This window comes from Triturus cristatus, chromosome 2_1 (assembly GCF_964204655.1).
Source record: "Triturus cristatus chromosome 2_1, aTriCri1.1, whole genome shotgun sequence".
NCBI lineage: Eukaryota > Metazoa > Chordata > Amphibia > Caudata > Salamandridae > Triturus > Triturus cristatus.
The window spans coordinates 1,110,186,222-1,110,204,404 of record NC_140581.1 but is presented as its reverse complement, the minus strand read 5'-3'; positions in this window follow the sequence as shown (position 1 = coordinate 1,110,204,404).

The window sequence follows — 18,183 nt, the reverse complement described above, 5'->3', positions numbered from 1 at the left end:
CGATTCACCTTGGAGAGGACTTAAACAATCAAATTGTCTGACTTACTAGACCTCAATTTTAGTTTGTAAAGTTCTGAGTTCGACTGCTCAACCAAGGGGAGCTTTGAGTCTGTCTGTGAGGGAATACAGGGTTGAGTATTCACGCTGGATGGTAGTCCATAAAATTTCTTGATATGACTCGAGTGCAACCACCCTTTCCGTCCCTCGATTTTCACGGCTGTCCTTGTAGTGAGTAGAACTAACTTCGGTGACTTCCACCTAGGATCCAGTTGGGTCTTCCGGTCAAAATTCCTGACCAGAACCAGGTCCCCAGGAACCACGTCATGGGGCTTCACCTCAGTATTATCGGGAAAAGCTGCGGATACCTGTGAACGACAAGATTGTAGTGCAGACATCAAGGAAGCCAGGTAATCTGTCAGCATATTACAGTCAACATCAGTGATTTTGCGAGGTATAGGCGTCCCCCACATATTTGGTGGTCTACCGAAGATCACCTCGTACGGGGATAGCCCTGTTCGAGAATGTGCTACCATTCTCATGTAAAAGAGCGCGACTGGTAAGGCTACTATCCAATCGACTCCTTTTTCTCTACATATTTTGGACAATCTAATTTTCAGAGTTTGATTATGGCGTTCCACGAGACCTGCCGCCTCGGGATGTCGGACACAGTGGAATTTCCATTGGTAGCCTAATAAAAGGGAAACGTGTTTCATTAGTTCGGATGAGAACGGCTGGCCGTTATCTGAGTAGACAACACGTGGTAAACCGTACCGTGGGAAGAATTCTCGAACTAACTGTTTGGCAGTAGTCGGGGCAGTGTAATCTGAAACCGGGTATGCTTCTGTCCAACGGGAAAGAGCACAGACAACTACGAGAACATATTTGAATCCTCGACATCGTTCCATCTGGATATAATCCATCTGGAGGACTTCAAAAGCAAGATCGGGAGTTTGAAATCCACCCTGCTCTACAGGGATGCTTTTACCTGGATTAAACTGACAACATATCATACAGGTACGAACTTTTTGTTTAGCTGCGGCTCGTAAATGTTTGTTGAACCAAATGTGTTGAATGCTGTCTAGCATAGCTTTTTCTCCTAGGTGCGCTGGACTATGTATAGTGTTAATGATGACTTGAACCATTGAGTCGGGAAGAAACCATATAGATTTTTCCTTCGTCATCCATCCTTGATCTGTTTGGATCCCTCCTAATTCAGTCCATTTCTTTATTTCTTCTGGTGTAGCATGTGTCTGTATGTCAATTACATCAAGGGCGGGATCCTTAACTGTCATGCAATGTGTTGGTGTCGGAACTATTGTCTTTGTCATATCAGTTGTGTGAGTCTGATTCTGAGCAGTCTGTTTAGCTGTTCTGTCAGCTAGGTCATTACCCTGAGAAATGATATCGGTAACCTTTGTATGGGCTTTGCATTTCATAATCGATATTGCAGTAGGTAGATGAATCGCGTCTAATAGGGCTTGAATGAGGGGTCCGTGTTGGATGTGGGCACCGTGAGAAGTTAAATAACCTCTCTCTCGCCACAGTACGCCGAAGTCATGGACGACTCCGAATGCATAACGTGAATCTGTGTATATGTTGACTTTTTTATTTGTGGCTTGAATACAGGCTTGTGTCAGAGCGGTGAGCTCTGCTGCTTGAGCTGACAAAGTGTTAATACAATTTGTTTCAATGACTTCAGTGTCTGTTGTAACTGCGTAAGCGGCCACTAACTCTCCTGTACTTGTTCTCATACATGACCCATCTACATACAATGTCAAGTCTGGATCTGACAAAGGGATATCTGTCAAGTCTTGTCTGGGTTTCGTCGTGATAGTAATGACTTCGACACAATCGTGTGCCAATGGATCTGTTCCGCCTACTGGTAACAGTGTGGCAGGATTTAACGTATTACAACGTCTGATTTCTATATGTGGCTGAAACAATGTTAATTCGTAACCGGTGAGTCTCGCTATAGTCAAGTGTTGTGTCTGTGTGCGGTTCAAGAGAACCTCTACTGCGTGTGGTACTTGTACTGTCAATTGGTGTCCTAACACTATGGCATCGCTTTGTCTGATTGCTAAAGCTGTTGCTGCCACTGATTTCAGGCACGCAGGAAGAGCCTGAGCTACTGGATCTAGTGTACTAGAGAAATAAGCACATGGTTTGTGTGATCCTGCTTGTTCCTGAGTGAGTACTGACAAGGCAGTACCTTCGCGTTCTGTAACAAAGAGTGTAAACTGTTTACTGTAACATGGTGTTGCTAGGACAGGTGCTTGGCATAAAGCTTTCTTTAAGCTTTCAAAAGCGTGTGTATGTTCTGGAGTCCAAGGGAGGACAGTCGATGTGGCTGCCTCCTGTGTTGTCAACTGGATGAGTGGTTTTGCTAGAAATGCATATTGAGGGATCCACTGCCTACAGTATGAAGTGAGGCCTATAAAAGCCTGCACCTCCTTTTGTGTCTTGGGTGGTGGCATGTTAGCAATTAACTGGATGCGGTCGGATGTAAGCTGCCTTCCCTCCTTGGACAGTGAGTGCCCAAGGTAAACAACTCGCTGGACACAGAATTGCAGCTTAGAAGGGGACACCTTGTGCCCCTTGTCAGCCAGAAATTTCAAAACCGTCAGTGACGCTGTCTCACATTCAGGTTCGCTTCGGGCGGTGATCAGCAGATCATCGACATATTGAAGCAAGGCAGTGTTAACTGGCATGTGGATACTGTCAAGTTCTCGTTTCAGTGCTTGGCTATAGATGCTGGGGCTTTCTGTAAATCCTTGAGGTGCGTGTGTGAATTTAAAACTTCGTCCATTTAAACTAAAACCGAACAGATATTGACTTTCCGGATCAATTGGGACACTAAAGAAAGCATTCTTGAGATCAATTACAGTGAAGAACGTTGCTTCTGAGTCAATAGCTGTGAGTAATGAAGAGATATCTGGGACCACAGGGTATTGTGGTACAATACATTTATTTAATTCGCGCAGATCAATAACTAATCGATATACTGGTGGTGCTTTTGGATCCGTTCTTTTAAGAATCGGAATTATCGGGGAATTGCATACATTGGAGTCGGTTTCGACAACCACTCCTTGTGCAATGAGCTCGTCAATGATTTGCAGTAAAGCCACTACAGCATCTGGTGGTAACTTGTATTGTCGCATTCGTGGTAGTACTATTCCTGTTTTCAGTGTAACTCGATATGGTGTAATGTTCATGCAACCAACATCAGTGGGGCCTTGTGCCCATAAATGTGTAGGTAAATTCTGCAGTCGGTGATCCATGTCTCTGGACACGTAGTGGCCTTTAAAGTCACGTAAAAATAGTCGTACTCCTTCCGGAGAACAACATATTATGGCTCCTAGAGCTTTCAATGTTTTTATGCCTAACAAGTTTTCTGGACATGATTTAGTAAGCAATAAATCTGTAGTACGTGTCAGTGGACCGACTGTAAGTGGAAGAGGTTGTGTTACGTCATTAATTATAGGTTTTCCTGAGAATCCAAGGGAAATATTCTGTGAGCCTGAGAGGGGTGCCCCTGGAACTTCACTGCGTCTTATAGTTGTTCTGCTTGCCCCTGTATCAAGTAAAAACTTTCTGTCTTCCCCTAATAGTTCACTATGTACATAAGGTCCCTCTTGGTCTACAGGAACCTCAATAAGGGGTAAGCCAACTTCCCTCTCTAGGCTATCTCATGAGTATCGCTGATAATCGGGATAATCTGTTTGTGCGTACTGATACATCTGTTGTGTCGTTGCTTGTGTTGCAGCAATAGGCTGCGCTTGTGGTGGTGCTACGATCTGTTGTGGAGCTGCCTGTTGCGGAGCTAGTTGTTGCGGAGCTAACCTAGGTTGTGCATGCTGAGGGATTTGTTGTTGATTCTGATCCTGTCTAGGTGGACGTGGTCTTTCCTGCGTTCTACCTGTGGCAATATTATGTTTCAGGACTGGACAATCGTGTATATAATGACCTGGTTGTTTACAATAGTTGCATGTCCCTTTCGCAGGACCTGCGGAATCACCCTTTTGATGACTATCGACTGGAACTGACTGTGCAACAAGCATTTTCATTTTTGTATCTTTCATACGTCTTTGTTCGTGTTCTTGTTCTTCTCTAATTCTATTGTGGTGATATTGTAACATCTGTAACATCTGTGATGGAGTATTAGCTTGCCAGGTACTTTCGAATTTCAGTACTCTATTCTTGACTTGCAGCAGAGAATTTTCAACTAATTTTGTCACAAACAGATGTGGATATGACTCACTACTGGCTTTTATGCCACTATTTATACTAAAACATTTTTCAAATCGGGAATAGAAATCACTAGTGTCTTCATCTGGCTTTTGTTTACAAGCTGAGATTGCACCCCAGTCTTCCTTTTTCGTAGTTAATAAACGTGGCAATACCTGTATTAGTAATCCTGCTAGTGCTGTAGTCTTTTCCCCAAGCCCTGCTCCTGCAGCTCGGGCCTTTTCTTCGTTTTCCAATGCTGTCCAATCTATCTTTTGGTCTCCCACCTCCCATTCCTTTTCTTTGAGTTTCTCATAAACACCGGCGGGTAATAGGACTTTTAATATTTTCATAATGTCGGGGTAGGTATACTCTCCCATGAGTAACATGTCCTTTATTTCACGGTGGAAACCAGCTGGGTCCTTGTCATGGCTGGGTACTACTTTCTTCATTTCTAATAATTCCAGTTTAGTTATAGGCGTGTACACAAACACGCGTGTAAAATTATCACCGGCACCTCTGATTGGGTGCACTTCGCGTAACGGGTTCTGTCTATCTATGTGATACATTTTTCTTCCCATAATGGGAACTGGAACGTGTTCTGGGCATACGAAATTTAAATATTGGTTTCGGGATTCTAGAATTTCCTTAATCAAATCAGTACCTGACCCTCTCCATATATTCGTGAGTAGTTCTGTCAATATGTCAGGTAAGGGTCCTGGATCGGAGTGTTGGCTTTTATATAATATAAGGAGGTGTTGAATCATGTATATACTAGCTAAACGCTGTTCATATGGGTCAAGATTCAGAAACGTGTGTGCAAGTACATCATCATTGTATTCGCCGGGACTGTCAGCCCATTGTACTGCTGACCTGGCTAATTCTTGTTCGTCCATGGAATCGAGCATGTGGTACCCCCTTCGATCTCGGAGTAATTTATCAGCGGCTTGGAATAGGTGTTCAGGGGATTTTGTATTTAACATAGGGTTTGGAAAATGTCTATTATATTCTGGACGTATTGGACGTATCGGGTCGTTAAAACCTCTGGTATTATTTTGGGATCTTCCTCTACCTACATAAGCTATCGTTTCTAATTGCTCTGATTCTTGCTCCTCCTCTTCTTCTGATTCTACTCTGTCGGTTTCTCGTCTTTCTTTATGTATTCGTTCTACTTCCTTGCGGATCTTTCGACACATGGCGATTATACACGCCTGTCTATCATGTTTCTCTTCTGATATGTTCTGACCCCATTTGGCAAGTCTTTGCATGGTATCGTGATCTGCCCCAGGCCTGTCTTGATTCCTGATTACACAATTTATGAAAAAACGTAGTAGTTGTCTTTGGACATCCACTTTCTGGTATTCCATAGCTTCGTTAATACTTTCTGGACCTTGCCCTGTTTGGACAAAGCGATATATTTCGTCTAGCTGTTCACCCATTCCTGGTATTGTCATTAAATATAATGTAGCTCGTCTTATACGTAGTGATGATATGAGCAATTTATCCTGTCTACCTGGTACTGGGTCGTATCTACAATCCACAAGCTGTTCTTTAAACATGTCGGATGTCGCTAGCTGGGGTGTACGTTGGAGTGCTAAATCTCTAAGGGTCTGTTTATTTCGCGGCGGTGTGGCAAACATGTCTGTCGTACCTCCTGTAGCACCATCTGAGGTGCTAGGCACGAAAGGATTCGTTGGGCGTAGGATAGAGATTGTAGATGCGGGAAAAACTGTAGAAACGGACGGGCCTGTTGGAACTTGTGTAGGAGTTTGTAGTTGCGGGGATACAGACGGATGCTCTTGGTGTTGAACACCATCGGCAAGCGGTGTGGGTGGTATGGCATTAGCATACTCGGGAGCTGCGTCATCTAAATAGGAGGAAAGGAAAACGTCCTTTGCTGTTTTGGGATGTGTTTTGGGATGTGCTTTTATCGGGAGCAATGGAGGAGTTAAGTCTTTTGGTATTTCCGGGGTAGCCTTCGGTAACCCTTCGGCCAGAAGTGGATACATACCATTCATAAGAGCGTTTCTTTGTCTATCTACTTGTTCTGATTTTACTCGGGTACCTTCCTCAAGTAATAGATTTTCTCGGGTTTTGTTTGAATTCTCTCTACCTTTCTCTTCCTGTCTGAGTGCTTTTTCCGTACGTCTATATGATTCTTTACGCCATAATTCAATGGCATCTTTCTGTGACTGTCTGGCTTTCTTTTTCCATAATTCTTCTTCTACTCTCATGATGCAATCTGCATCCCAGGTCCCCGTTGCGGGCCATCTCTGACTCTCTGGTAATCCCTTGGTGTAGTCCACCCATAAATCAAGAAATAATACGGCATCTAGGCCATGCTTATGATACATAAAGTACCCTGGAGTGTCCCTAGGTGGGATGGGAACAGCTTCTTCGAGTACACCTTTTCTAGTTTTGATCTGTCTTAGTTTCGAAAAGAGCGGCATTTTTAGACCTTATTACTAGAACACACTTTATACAAGAAAACACAATAATGAACAGTCATTCACACCACAGTATATAGAACGTATTTTAAAACATTTTAACACTTAACAGTTTTACGAACAATGATAACTAATAGAAAACTAGTTACTGACATAATACTGACACTAGATAATACTTATTTATACTTATTTATATGCAAGACATACTATATATACTGCTAAACAGTACAGATACACTGCTAAAACAGTGCAGACCGGATTTGTGTACCCAAACCCGTCTTGACCGGCACAGACTATGTGCACGTTAAATGCCTCCCCGGTAATGGTACTCACCGGGTAGCTCGGAACGGAAGGCCTCGGAACGGAACTGAAACTGGACCGGACTGGACTCGACTCGACTGGACTCGGAACTTCGGAACCTGGTGGGACTCTGTATACCTCGGATCTTGCTCTCTCAGCTAGGCTCTGGTCGGGATACTTCGCACTTCTCACCGCCTCGTCTGGGTGTTGATCGCAGCCTCAGTCGTCCCCGCTTGGCCGGAGGGAGATACAGGAAATCCTGCAGGTACGCGTTTTTGTCCGTTCAGCTGTGGCAGAAGACCGGGCCTGCAACCCAACCGTTGATTCTGGAGTTGACGGCGAGACTGACACCACACCTGCAACCGCTGCACAGGTATCCCACGGCACTGACACCCCAGCTGAAGGTAATGGCTGCCCTACATTTCCTTGCCACGGGTACCTTTCAATATACCATAGCTCATGTTGGTGGCATGTCCCAGAGCATGTTCAGCGGTGTGCTGCATGATTTCTTAGAGGCCATGTTGATTCACCTGGATGACTTCATCAAGTTCCCACCCCTGAACAGATGACAGAGGTCAAGCGTGGATTCTATGCCCTGGGAGGGATGCCCCATGTCATTGGGTCCATAGATGGGACACATGTAGCTTTGGTACCACCACACGCACGGGAGGTGGCGTACCGAAATCGGAAGCACTACCACTCCATCAATGCCCTTGTGGTGTGTCTGTCCAACATGGTGATTTCACATGTCTGTGCTCGTTTCCCAGGATCAGCACACGATGCCTACATCATGAGGCGTAGCGGGATGCCTGATATGATGATGCAGCTGCGCAACGAACGGGCATGTGTTGTTGGTGGGTACAGTCTGTCTGTCCTGTATTCTGTTTGGCCGAGCAGCACGACCGCTTCGCCAGTTCTAACGATATCCATGTGCTTTCCATGTAGGGGACGCTGGCTATCCCAACATGCCTTGGCTGCTGACACCTCTCCGCAACCCCATCACGCCGGCCCAGCTCCGCTACAACACCGCCCATGGCCGGACAAGGCGAGTGATAGAGAGGACGTTTGGCATGCTGAAGAGCCGATTCCGGTGCCTCCACAAGACCGGCGGCGCACTCCCATATGCCCCGGCGAAGGTTTGCAAAATCTTCATGGTCTGCTGCATGCTGCACAACATGGCAGTTGAAAGAGCTGTGCCACTCATCCTGAATCAACATGACGAGGACCATCCACCCGTGGAGGACGAAGGGCTTGGCAATGGGGCTAGTGATGTGGAGGATGTGGAGCCGCAAGAGGACATCCGGACTCGGCTCATACGCGACTTCTTTGCTTAGTGGTGAGTACCAGTGTCTGAGTGTGCACGCCTTGGTCCCCGTGTGGCATGTGTTGTGATGTGTGTCTCCACCTGCATGTATGGCACGTGAGTCAGAGGTGTGTGTGGGTGTGTCACTGGAGTGATGGTGGCAGTGATGGTAGTATTTCCCCACTCATAATTGTGACCTAGCATGTTGTCATCCATACATGTGTCGAGTCAATGCACATGCAAGTGGCTGTGCTTTTTGTGGCTGACTTCTTGTGTGTCTCTCTTCCCCAGGTACCTGCGCATGCCATCTTCTGGTTGCATTGTTGTGGCACTGCTATTCCTCATGGACATGGCATCGTGGGCTGACTCAGCGTTACAGGCACGGACACGTTTGGAAGTCTCCATGGGGTAAGGGATGCATCTTGGGTGTATTGGGTGTGGCAGTTGTTCACGATGTGTGCACACTGCCCCGGTCGGGGTTTGGTTCCTCTGCAGACATGTGGCATCCCCATGGGACACGACATGCAGCTGGGTACACCTGAATAGATGGGCTGCCTGGTTGTCAGTCATCAGTGATGGGATAGTGGATTGTGATGATGGCATCAATGTGTGTGACACTGCCCTCGGACACATACGGTTAACATTGGCTTGACATGGCGTGGGACTTCCACATCAGCGGATCTATGGTGTATGGCAGGCTCTCCGTGTGCAGCTGTGGGTATTTAGCTGTTAGCCGACGCTTGTGTGCCAGTACCATGGCTATCACGCATTTGTGCTGCAGAAGGGGGGTGCCAGTGTTGGACCCACATGTTACTCCACATGATGTGTTCATGTGTACTTCAAGTTGCCTCTGCAATCCCAAAAACATGACTAATAAAGGTGTCCCTATGCCTCCAAGGTGCCTCTTCTCAGTCAATGCTGGTGTGTTGGCACGGTGCATCCTGCATGTCTGGCATGGTATTCCCTGATTGTGGCTATGTGTCAATGTGTCGAGTGGCAAGATGCAAGCTGTGTGTGTGTGCTGAGACTGTGTATTGGGCATGATGTCCATGACTGTGTGGGTATTGTGACATGTGCCATCCCCATGCATCCAACGTTGTCCATGACCCCATTCTCTGCATCCACCGGACTCAAGCTTGCAGGACATGGTTCTGCCACCTGTCTACACATACCTGGGTGCCCCCCAGGGCACTGGCCAGGATCCCTGACCTCTGCGCATGACTGTTGCTGTACTCAATGTGTCTGTCAGCACGGTTGTTCGGCCACCCCCTCAGCTGGTTGTGCCCATCACGGGTGTGTATGGTGCTCCATGTCTGTCTTGCCTAATAAACTGTGACCCATGTGTCCTGTGCCAGACTCAGGCCCCAGGGTGTGGATGGTTTAAGAGAACAGATGACTCAGGCATGTTTAGACTGTACAAGACACATGTTAGGTAATAATGCTACCAGCAGGCATCTACTCTTAATAGTGTGATTTATTATTGGGGGGGGGGGGGACAAAGTGAGGGGCTTTCCGGGATTAGGGAATCCAAAGTTCAGTAGGGGAGTTGGTGTCCTTGCCATTGGAAATCCTCAGAGTCCATGCCACAGTCTTTGTCAACATTGGTCAGCCAGTGACCAGCAGGGCCATGTGGCAGAGAATGTCTCTTGATGCTGTGATGCTGTTGCTCCAGTGGGCCAGGTGCCAGGCCAGGTGTCCTGGGAGATGGTGATGTAGCAGCCACCCTCACGGTCCTTTCCGTGGACGACCCGGCCTCCTGCGGGGAACATCACCAGCAGGCCGTGACGACGTCTGGGATGCTCCGTCGGATGTTTCCTCCTCCTCCTCCTGATCCCTCCCTGTGGGTGGTGATGTTCTCCGCCTTCTGGCACAGGGAGGGTCGGCCATGGTGTCGGCCATCCGACGGAGTGTAGCGTGAATCCCCTGGAACGCCGTCACTTGCTCAGCCTGTCTGTCCTCCATCCTCCGTTGGTGTACCAGTAGACAGGCTATTAGCTCCGCATGTTGCTGGGCCTGCTGGACCTTGATCCCCTCGAGGACGGACACAACCTGGGCCATGCCCGTGGTGTCCTGCCGGTATGAGTCCAGGATGTTACGGACATGGGAAAATACCGGATCCCCAGCCAACTGGTCAGGCTCGCGCCTCCGCCGTCCTCCACTCCCACCACCCCTGCCCACTTGCGCCTGGCCTGCACTTGTGGGCACATCGGGTCTCCGGGACCCCTGAGGGGTGGCATTGGCGTTGTCGCCTGCCTCCTCCTGGGTGCCCGGGACACCGTGTCCCTCCTGGCGAGCCTGGCTGCATTGTGGTGTTGGGGCAGGGATCCTGGGTGTCTCCTGGGATGTGGCAGGAGTGGGGGTGGTGGTTGGCACGGTTGTACCTGACGCAGGTGCTGCAGGTGGTTGGACACCAGAGGGGCCAGGTCGGTCGGGGTCGTCCGCAGAGTGGTGAGAGTGGTCGCTGCCGGTGGGATCGGTCTCCTGCAGATCCGGGTCCTGTGAGTGTTCCCCCCCAGTGTTGGAGGATGCAGCACGACGTTGACCTGTGTGTGAGAGAGACAATGTTAATTTTGGTCCATGCAACATCCATGTTTCATCCGTTTCAAAGTTGGCACATTTCCTCTTGGAATTAGGATCTGTCTTGCATTCCACTCACAGTGCACTTGTGCATGGGTGTGTCCCTTGGGCACCAATTTGGCCCCTTTAACTATGTGTGGCACAGTCTTACTTGCTGCGTCAAGTGTGACTGCAGTCAGCAGTGGAGTGTGCAGGTGTGGCGAGCCATGCATTTGCGCCTTCCTTGTAGCACTGTACATGTGCACATGGAGTGGATCCACACACTTATATGATGCAGGTAGCTGTCCTTGTGCTCGTGTACAGGTTGTGACATGGCCCTGCGTTTTGCCATGATGAAGAGGGGGGGTTCTGGCACTGGCCACCCTTGTCTACATGCATGCAGTCCACCTGCTGACGAGCAGACATTCCCACACACCAAAGGACTGATTTGCTCTCCCTGTGTCTCCCTCCTTCTCTGTCCCCCTCTCCCTCCCTCTCTGTCCCCCTCTCCCTCCCTCTCTGTCCCCCTCTCCCTCCCTCTGTGTGTCAGCCTCCTCCCTCTGTCCGTCTTCCTGTGTCTCCCTCCCTCTCTGTCCCCCTCTCCCTCCCTCTCTGTCCCCCTCTCCCTCCCTCTGTGTGTCAGCCTCCTCCCTCTGTCCGTCTTCCTGTGTCTCCCTCCCTCTCTGTCCCCCTCTCCCTCCCTCTCTGTCCCCCTCTCCCTCCCTCTGTGTCCCCCTCTCCCTCCCTCCGTGTGTCAGCCTCCTCCCTCTGTCCGTCTCCCTCCCTCTCAGTCCCCCTCTCCCTCCCTCTGTGTCCCCCTCTCCCTCCCTCCGTGTGTCAGCCTCCTCCCTCTGTCCGTCTCCCTCCCTCTCAGTCCCCCTCTCCCTCCCTCTGTGTCCCCCTCTCCCTCCCTCCGTGTGTCACCCTCTGTCACCTTGGCCCAGCTTCCTGGGCACACACTGTTAGCAGATCTTTGAGTGGCCCTTGGCCTGTTGATGTGAGTTTGTTTCTGATCTCCAGGCACCCATTTGGTGTGATGTGTGTCTGTGCGCTGCTGCTGTGGTGGTGTGTGCTGCCACTCTTTCACAATGTTGGCTGTTCATTAGCTGCTGTCATGTGCAAAACAGTGCCTTCACCCCCATGTGTTGATGCAAGGCGTCCGCCATTTGCTGGCAAGTCATTCCTGTGTTGGGACACACTGTTTGTCTGGCTGTGACCTAGGCCATATGGGCAGAGGGCATTGTTGTCTGCTTTGGAGTCGCACTATGTGATTTTTGGTGCCCAGCCTCCCGCCATCCGGGTTACCGTGTCATGTGTTGTTGTCTTCTGTGGCCTGTGACTTGACATTGTCCAGCTGGGTGCATGGGGCATGGTGGCAGCAGTGGCATGTGCCTGCTCATGGAGTGTGGTTGAGTCATGCGATGGCTTGTGGTGGTTGCGTGCCTGTTAGTAATTTTGGTTGTGGTTGCAGTTCCCCCCATGTGAGGTGCGTTGTTTGTGTACTCACCCGGGTCTCGGAGTCCTTCTAATCCTTCAACTGCCTCCACCGGCAGTATGGCCATCACCCTCTCCTCCCAGGGATGGTACTGTACGGCTCTGCGGGAGGGCCCTCCTCCGGTGGCGTTGGCCTGGTCGTGTTCCTCCTGCCTCTTGGCTCTGACCCTCCTCCGCAGATCGTACCACCTGTTCTGGCAATCCTGCTTGGTCCTCCTGGTGTCCGCAACGGCATTCACAGCATCGACGATGGTCTGCCACATGGCTGTTTTGGCTGCCAGGCTGGTGCTTCTGACCAATGTTCCAAAGATCTGTGGCTCGACTCTGAGGATTTGATCAACAAGGACCTCCAACTCTCGGTGACTGAACTTTGGATTCTTGGTAGTGGGCATGGTGAGGGGTGTGGGTGGGGATGGTGTGGGTGTGGGGGGTGTGTGGATGTTGGGGGGGGGTGTGGATGGTTGTGTGTGTGTGTGAATGTGATGAGAGGGTGTTTGTGAGGGTGGTCGTGTGAAGGTGTGCAAGTGTAAGGTGTGGTGTAGCTTGTAGTCTGGTTCTGTGGTGTCTGGCAGCAGTGAGTCTGTTGCAAAGGCTCATGGTTTGTGTGTGTGGGCCCTTTTTATTGGTCCATGGGTGGGTGTGGCAGTGTTTGAAGTTTGGGTGGGTGTGTTATAAGGAGTGGTGGTGTATTGGGCCTCTGTTTGTTTTTGGCAGTTGCAGGTCAGTGATTGTGTTATTTTAGTGGTTGTTGGCCATGTTTAGTGGCTTTGTGCCTTTCGAATGGTGTATTCTTGTGTTGTTTTGTTTTGTCCTGGTTGTGTACGTGCGTTTTGAGCGTGTGTACGGTGTGTACATGGGCCATTTGGTTGTACGATGATGTCCTTGTGTGTGGCTTTGTACGACTCGTACATGCGGTTGTGATGTTGGGGCATGGGGTGCGCTCCGTACTTAGGAGGTTGTGTTGGGGGTGCGCCAGGAACTACTGGGGTGTACATAGACAGTGGTACGACACGTACAGGGGTGGGGGGGTGTACATTGACGGTGGTACGACACGTACTGGGGTGGGGGTACGACTGGAACGTACTGGGGTGTAGGTACACGGGGGGTATGACACGTACTGGGGTGGGGGTGGGGCTCGAACGTACTGGGGTGTACATTGACGGTGGTACGACACGTACAGGGGTGGGGGGGTGTACATTGACGGTGGTACGACACGTACTGGGGTGGGGGTACGACTGGAACGTACTGGGGTGTAGGTACACGGGGGGTACGACACGTACTGGGGTGGGGGTACGACTGGAACGTACTGGGGTGTAGGTAGACGGGGCTATGACACGTACTGGGGTGGGGGTACGACTGGAACGTACTGGGGTGTAGGTACACGGGGGGTACGACACGTACTGGGGTGGGGGTACGACTGGAACGTACTGGGGTGTAGGTAGACGGGGCTATGACACGTACTGGGGTGGGGGTATGACTGGAACGTACTGGGGTGTAGGTACACGGGGGGTATGACACGTACTGGGGTGGGGGTGGGGCTCGAACGTACTGGGGTGTACATTGACGGTGGTACGACACGTACAGGGGTGGGGGGGTGTACATTGACGGTGGTACGACACGTACTGGGGTGGGGGTACGACTGGAACGTACTGGGGTGTAGGTACACGGGGGGTACGACACGTACTGGGGTGGGGGTACGACTGGAACGTACTGGGGTGTAGGTAGACGGGGCTATGACACGTACTGGGGTGGGGGTACGACTGGAACGTACTGGGGTGTAGGTAGACGGGGCTATGACACGTACTGGGGTGGGGATACGACTGGAACATACTGGGGTGTAGGTACACGGGGCTATGACACGTACTGGGGTGGGGGTGGGGCTCGAACGTACTGGGGTGTACATAGACGGTGGTACGACACGTACAGGGGTGGGGGGGTGTACATTGACGGTGGTACGACACGTACTGGGGTGGGGTTACGACTGGAACGTACTGGGGTGTACCTAGACGGGTGGGGGTATACATACACGGGGGTACGTGTCGGACGTACGGGGGCTGGGGGGAGTGTTGGGCGCGTATGCGGGCACATGTCTCCATGGTTGCTATAGGTGTTCGGTGCGGACGGTGTTTTTTCCATACGGTTGTACGCTCGGACGCACGGGATGGATCGTGATTCCTCGGTCGGACTTGGCTTTTCACGTTTGTAAGGTAAATCGTCCGAGGACGTGTCGGACACATTTTCCGACCCGAGGACGTGTGGGGAATGATTCCCAGTGCGGTTCGTATGGACTTTTTACCATGCGAATCGTGATTGCCAGTTCGTACGGCACTTGTACGATTAGTACGGTAATAAGACCCGATACGAGTCGCACGGGGGAATTTTTTACCGGATCGTGATCGGCACCAAAGTGGTTCAGTAAATAAAAAGTAATGCAACTTAGCACATAGCATTGCCTTGCATTACTTTGTGTCTGTAGTGGTTACATGAGTGGAGCATTGGTGTTCCCGTGCATACACCTATGAATTTCGACCCAAACCAAGATTTACAAAGACTTGCCCATTCCTTGCAGACGCATTACACAGAGAAATATCTTCTGTTCTTCTTGTTTCTTCCTCTTACTCTGCATTGTATAGCACACATACAAACAGTAATATGCTTCTAAGGCTGAAGTCTTCAAACTGTGGGCCGTGCCACTCTGAGAATTCATAGTTGTATTCCTAATTGGGTGAATGGATATTCAATGACTTGTAAATGAAGATGGCTTAGAAGTTCGACTGGTGCGTTTTCAGGCTGTCTTCATTTACATGCATCAGTTGAAGTGCAAAAACAGAAGTGTGGGGACTAATACGAAGTGCAATGGGGCAGTGAGTGTGGAGAAGGGAGTGTCAAAGGGGTGGCTAAAAAAACTAAATATGATGCATTTTGCTGTTGTTTTTGCCTTCAGTTAAATGCTTATAAAATAATACGCAGACACCTTAAGTGAAAAATAAATGCAAGTTAAAATAATTGATTGTAAATGTACTCTTTTATGTTATGAAACCTCACTTGGTTAATGTTATAACTGCAGATGTCTGAGTGTGTGACCAGAGAGCCAAAGACATAGACCCTGTTTGGTGCAGTGAGGAATCGTGATTTGTTTATTTGCTGTGCTATGAGATCTGAACCTGTGACAGAAATCACGTTGACTATGTCATTATTTTAAAACTGTATTAAATAGTTTAAAAAAGGCTGCCACAAAAGGTGGAGTTTAAAATAGCACAAGTGTTTTAAAAATACACATTTTTGTAATAAGTAATCAGACGGTAACTAGTGCAAACATGTGTGTGACGATTGAAAGAATAAAGCCGCAGAACTCCACAGATGCCACCCTTGCATTACCTCTCAAAAAGAATAAATGTTCATCGACAGGATGCTTCTATTGACTCTAGCAATTAAAGTCTATAATGGCTCCAGGGCAGCTTTGTATTCGGTGATCAACCAATTGCATGCATTTACATTACTTTCAGGTAGCAGACATTCTGGAAAGAAGGCATGTTTCTCCTTTAGCTCTCTGTCCCTCTCTCTGCTACACAGCACAGAAGCCCATCCCCCCACCCTACTATAAAAAGGGACGGGCCCATTTTCCTTGCTTGCATTGGACCCTGGTAACCGTTAATGCACACTGAATAGGGCCCAAGCAACGAGGTGATGGTGGATGGCTAGATGTGTGTGTTTTTTTCTAGCACAAAGCAGCAGAAACCCTGCGTTGGGCATGAGGCCTAGAAGTGATGGCCCTGGGGAATGGGCAAAGAAGACAGCCTACTTCACAGAGCTGTAGGTTCCTTTGGTGCTGAAGTTGCAGAATTATAGCTGTTTTACTAATTTTCCTTTTTTTATTAGGGGGCCTGTGCATTCTTCTTGTGCCTGTGTTGGTTTGGGCCTCAGAGTAATGGCCCATGGAAGAGAAAAATTAAACCAGGAGACATCTTGGTTTGGGCATTAGAGAGATGGGAGGGAGATGGATGGCGTGAGCTAGGAACCCACGATGGGCAGATGAGATAGCCTGCTTTCCAAGGCAGTAGCTATCATTAGTGAAGCAGGTGCAGTTGCACCAGTGCCCAGGGTTCTGAGAGGCATCACAATTATAAATGTCCTACTTTAAAAAGGGGGAATGCAGACTCATTTTCCTTGCTAGCATTAGGGCACAAGGCACCTTTGCCCAAAAACGGGGAGCAACATACAGGAGCTTATTTTATTTGCAAAGGGGAAAGATATCTTGTTTAAAGATTTGAGTGATGCTTCAGCATTGTGGGGAAGGTGTGAAAGAAGAAGAGGAGGCACCCTGCTTCTCAAGGCCGCTGCTATCATTAGGGCAGCGGGTGCAGTTGCATTTGGGCCCAGGAGTGCAAGAGGATAACAGCGGCCCAATTATGGGGGAGTAGTGTTTTTAGTCCGGTCTGGTTTTTTTTCATACTTTTGCTTTTTTACAGAAAAGCACACTTGAAATGATCTCCTAATCCTCGCCTCCTGCAATCAGTAATGCCCCTACTACTCCCCCAATCTTTGGCATGAAGTTTTGGATGGTGGCGCCAAACTTCAAAACATTTTGCTTAGGGGGTCTCAGTGCGAAAATTGTTTTGGTGCAGGAAAATTTGTCTCCATGCACAAAAACAATCCTGCCCATAAAGAATGCACTTGGGTACCATGGCGCAAGGGAGCCTGTGTTAGCGCTAGGCAAGCACAAGTGCACCAGCTCAGAGAGGGCGCAGAATAGTGCCATATCTTGGTGACTATAGCGCTATTCAGCTCTCTCCTGTCCATCCACACAACACATCACAGAAACTTTCCTTGCTGCACTGTATTATGTAATCTATTAGTAAATAGACCCCTGCATTATGTAAACTATTAGTAAATAGCTCCCTGTATTATGTAAACTATTAGTAAATAGCTCCCTAATTAAAACCATCATTAGTAAGGTCAATAGGTCTCGCCTTTAAAACGCGAATGCAGATTAATTGGCTTATTACTTTAATGTTTTAGCATGACTGTCAGCTGTGGTGGAATTGAAACATTAAAATTTTTTTAAAATGGTCCACTGCATGTCAAGATGCATGTGCCATACTCATGAATGGGGATGTATAATGATGCACGTATTGCAATGCAAGGGTATGCGTACATTGACACGCATGAGCAAAACTTAAGTGGTGCCTTTTTTATTTTTTATTTTTCACTGTTCCAACATGGTCACCACATTAGAGTGGTAAAATAGAAAAAACATACAAGCACATGTAGAGGCCTAGAAGCAGTTAGCAGCTGTCGAGTCCTCTGAATGAAAAATAATAAATTAATAAAAAGCAATAAAAGAAATTTGGCACACTGACAGAACTCAGGAGCCCACAGACTAAAGAAGCATAGAAAATGATCACTGTAACTAGGCATTGATGGCAACGCGTGTGTGAACTGTTTTTTACAGTAGTGCACGTCCATGAAAAATATATGGGCTGATACAAATGATTATAGACAACCCTAAAACCAATGCCTAAAGTCAACTGTACCACTGTAGCCTCTGGTTGATATAGGCTATCAAAAATCCCCTTTCTCTGTATGTATGTGTTGTGCTTCATGTGTGGTGTACATGATGTGACGACATGAACTCTTGTCAGTCAGTTAGAGCTGTCTGTAGTTGTGACCTAACAATAAATAAATCCAGAATTGGTTTGCAACAAGCCCATCAAATCAATATGCCTTGGCAGCCCAGCCTCTACTGAACTAATGATGGCTACAACCACTCCAATCATCATTCGTATCAGCTGGAAGCCCACTTCCTCACCTGCCCCTATAGCTGATGTGTGAAAGACCCATTCTCAGAAAATAGGGTGC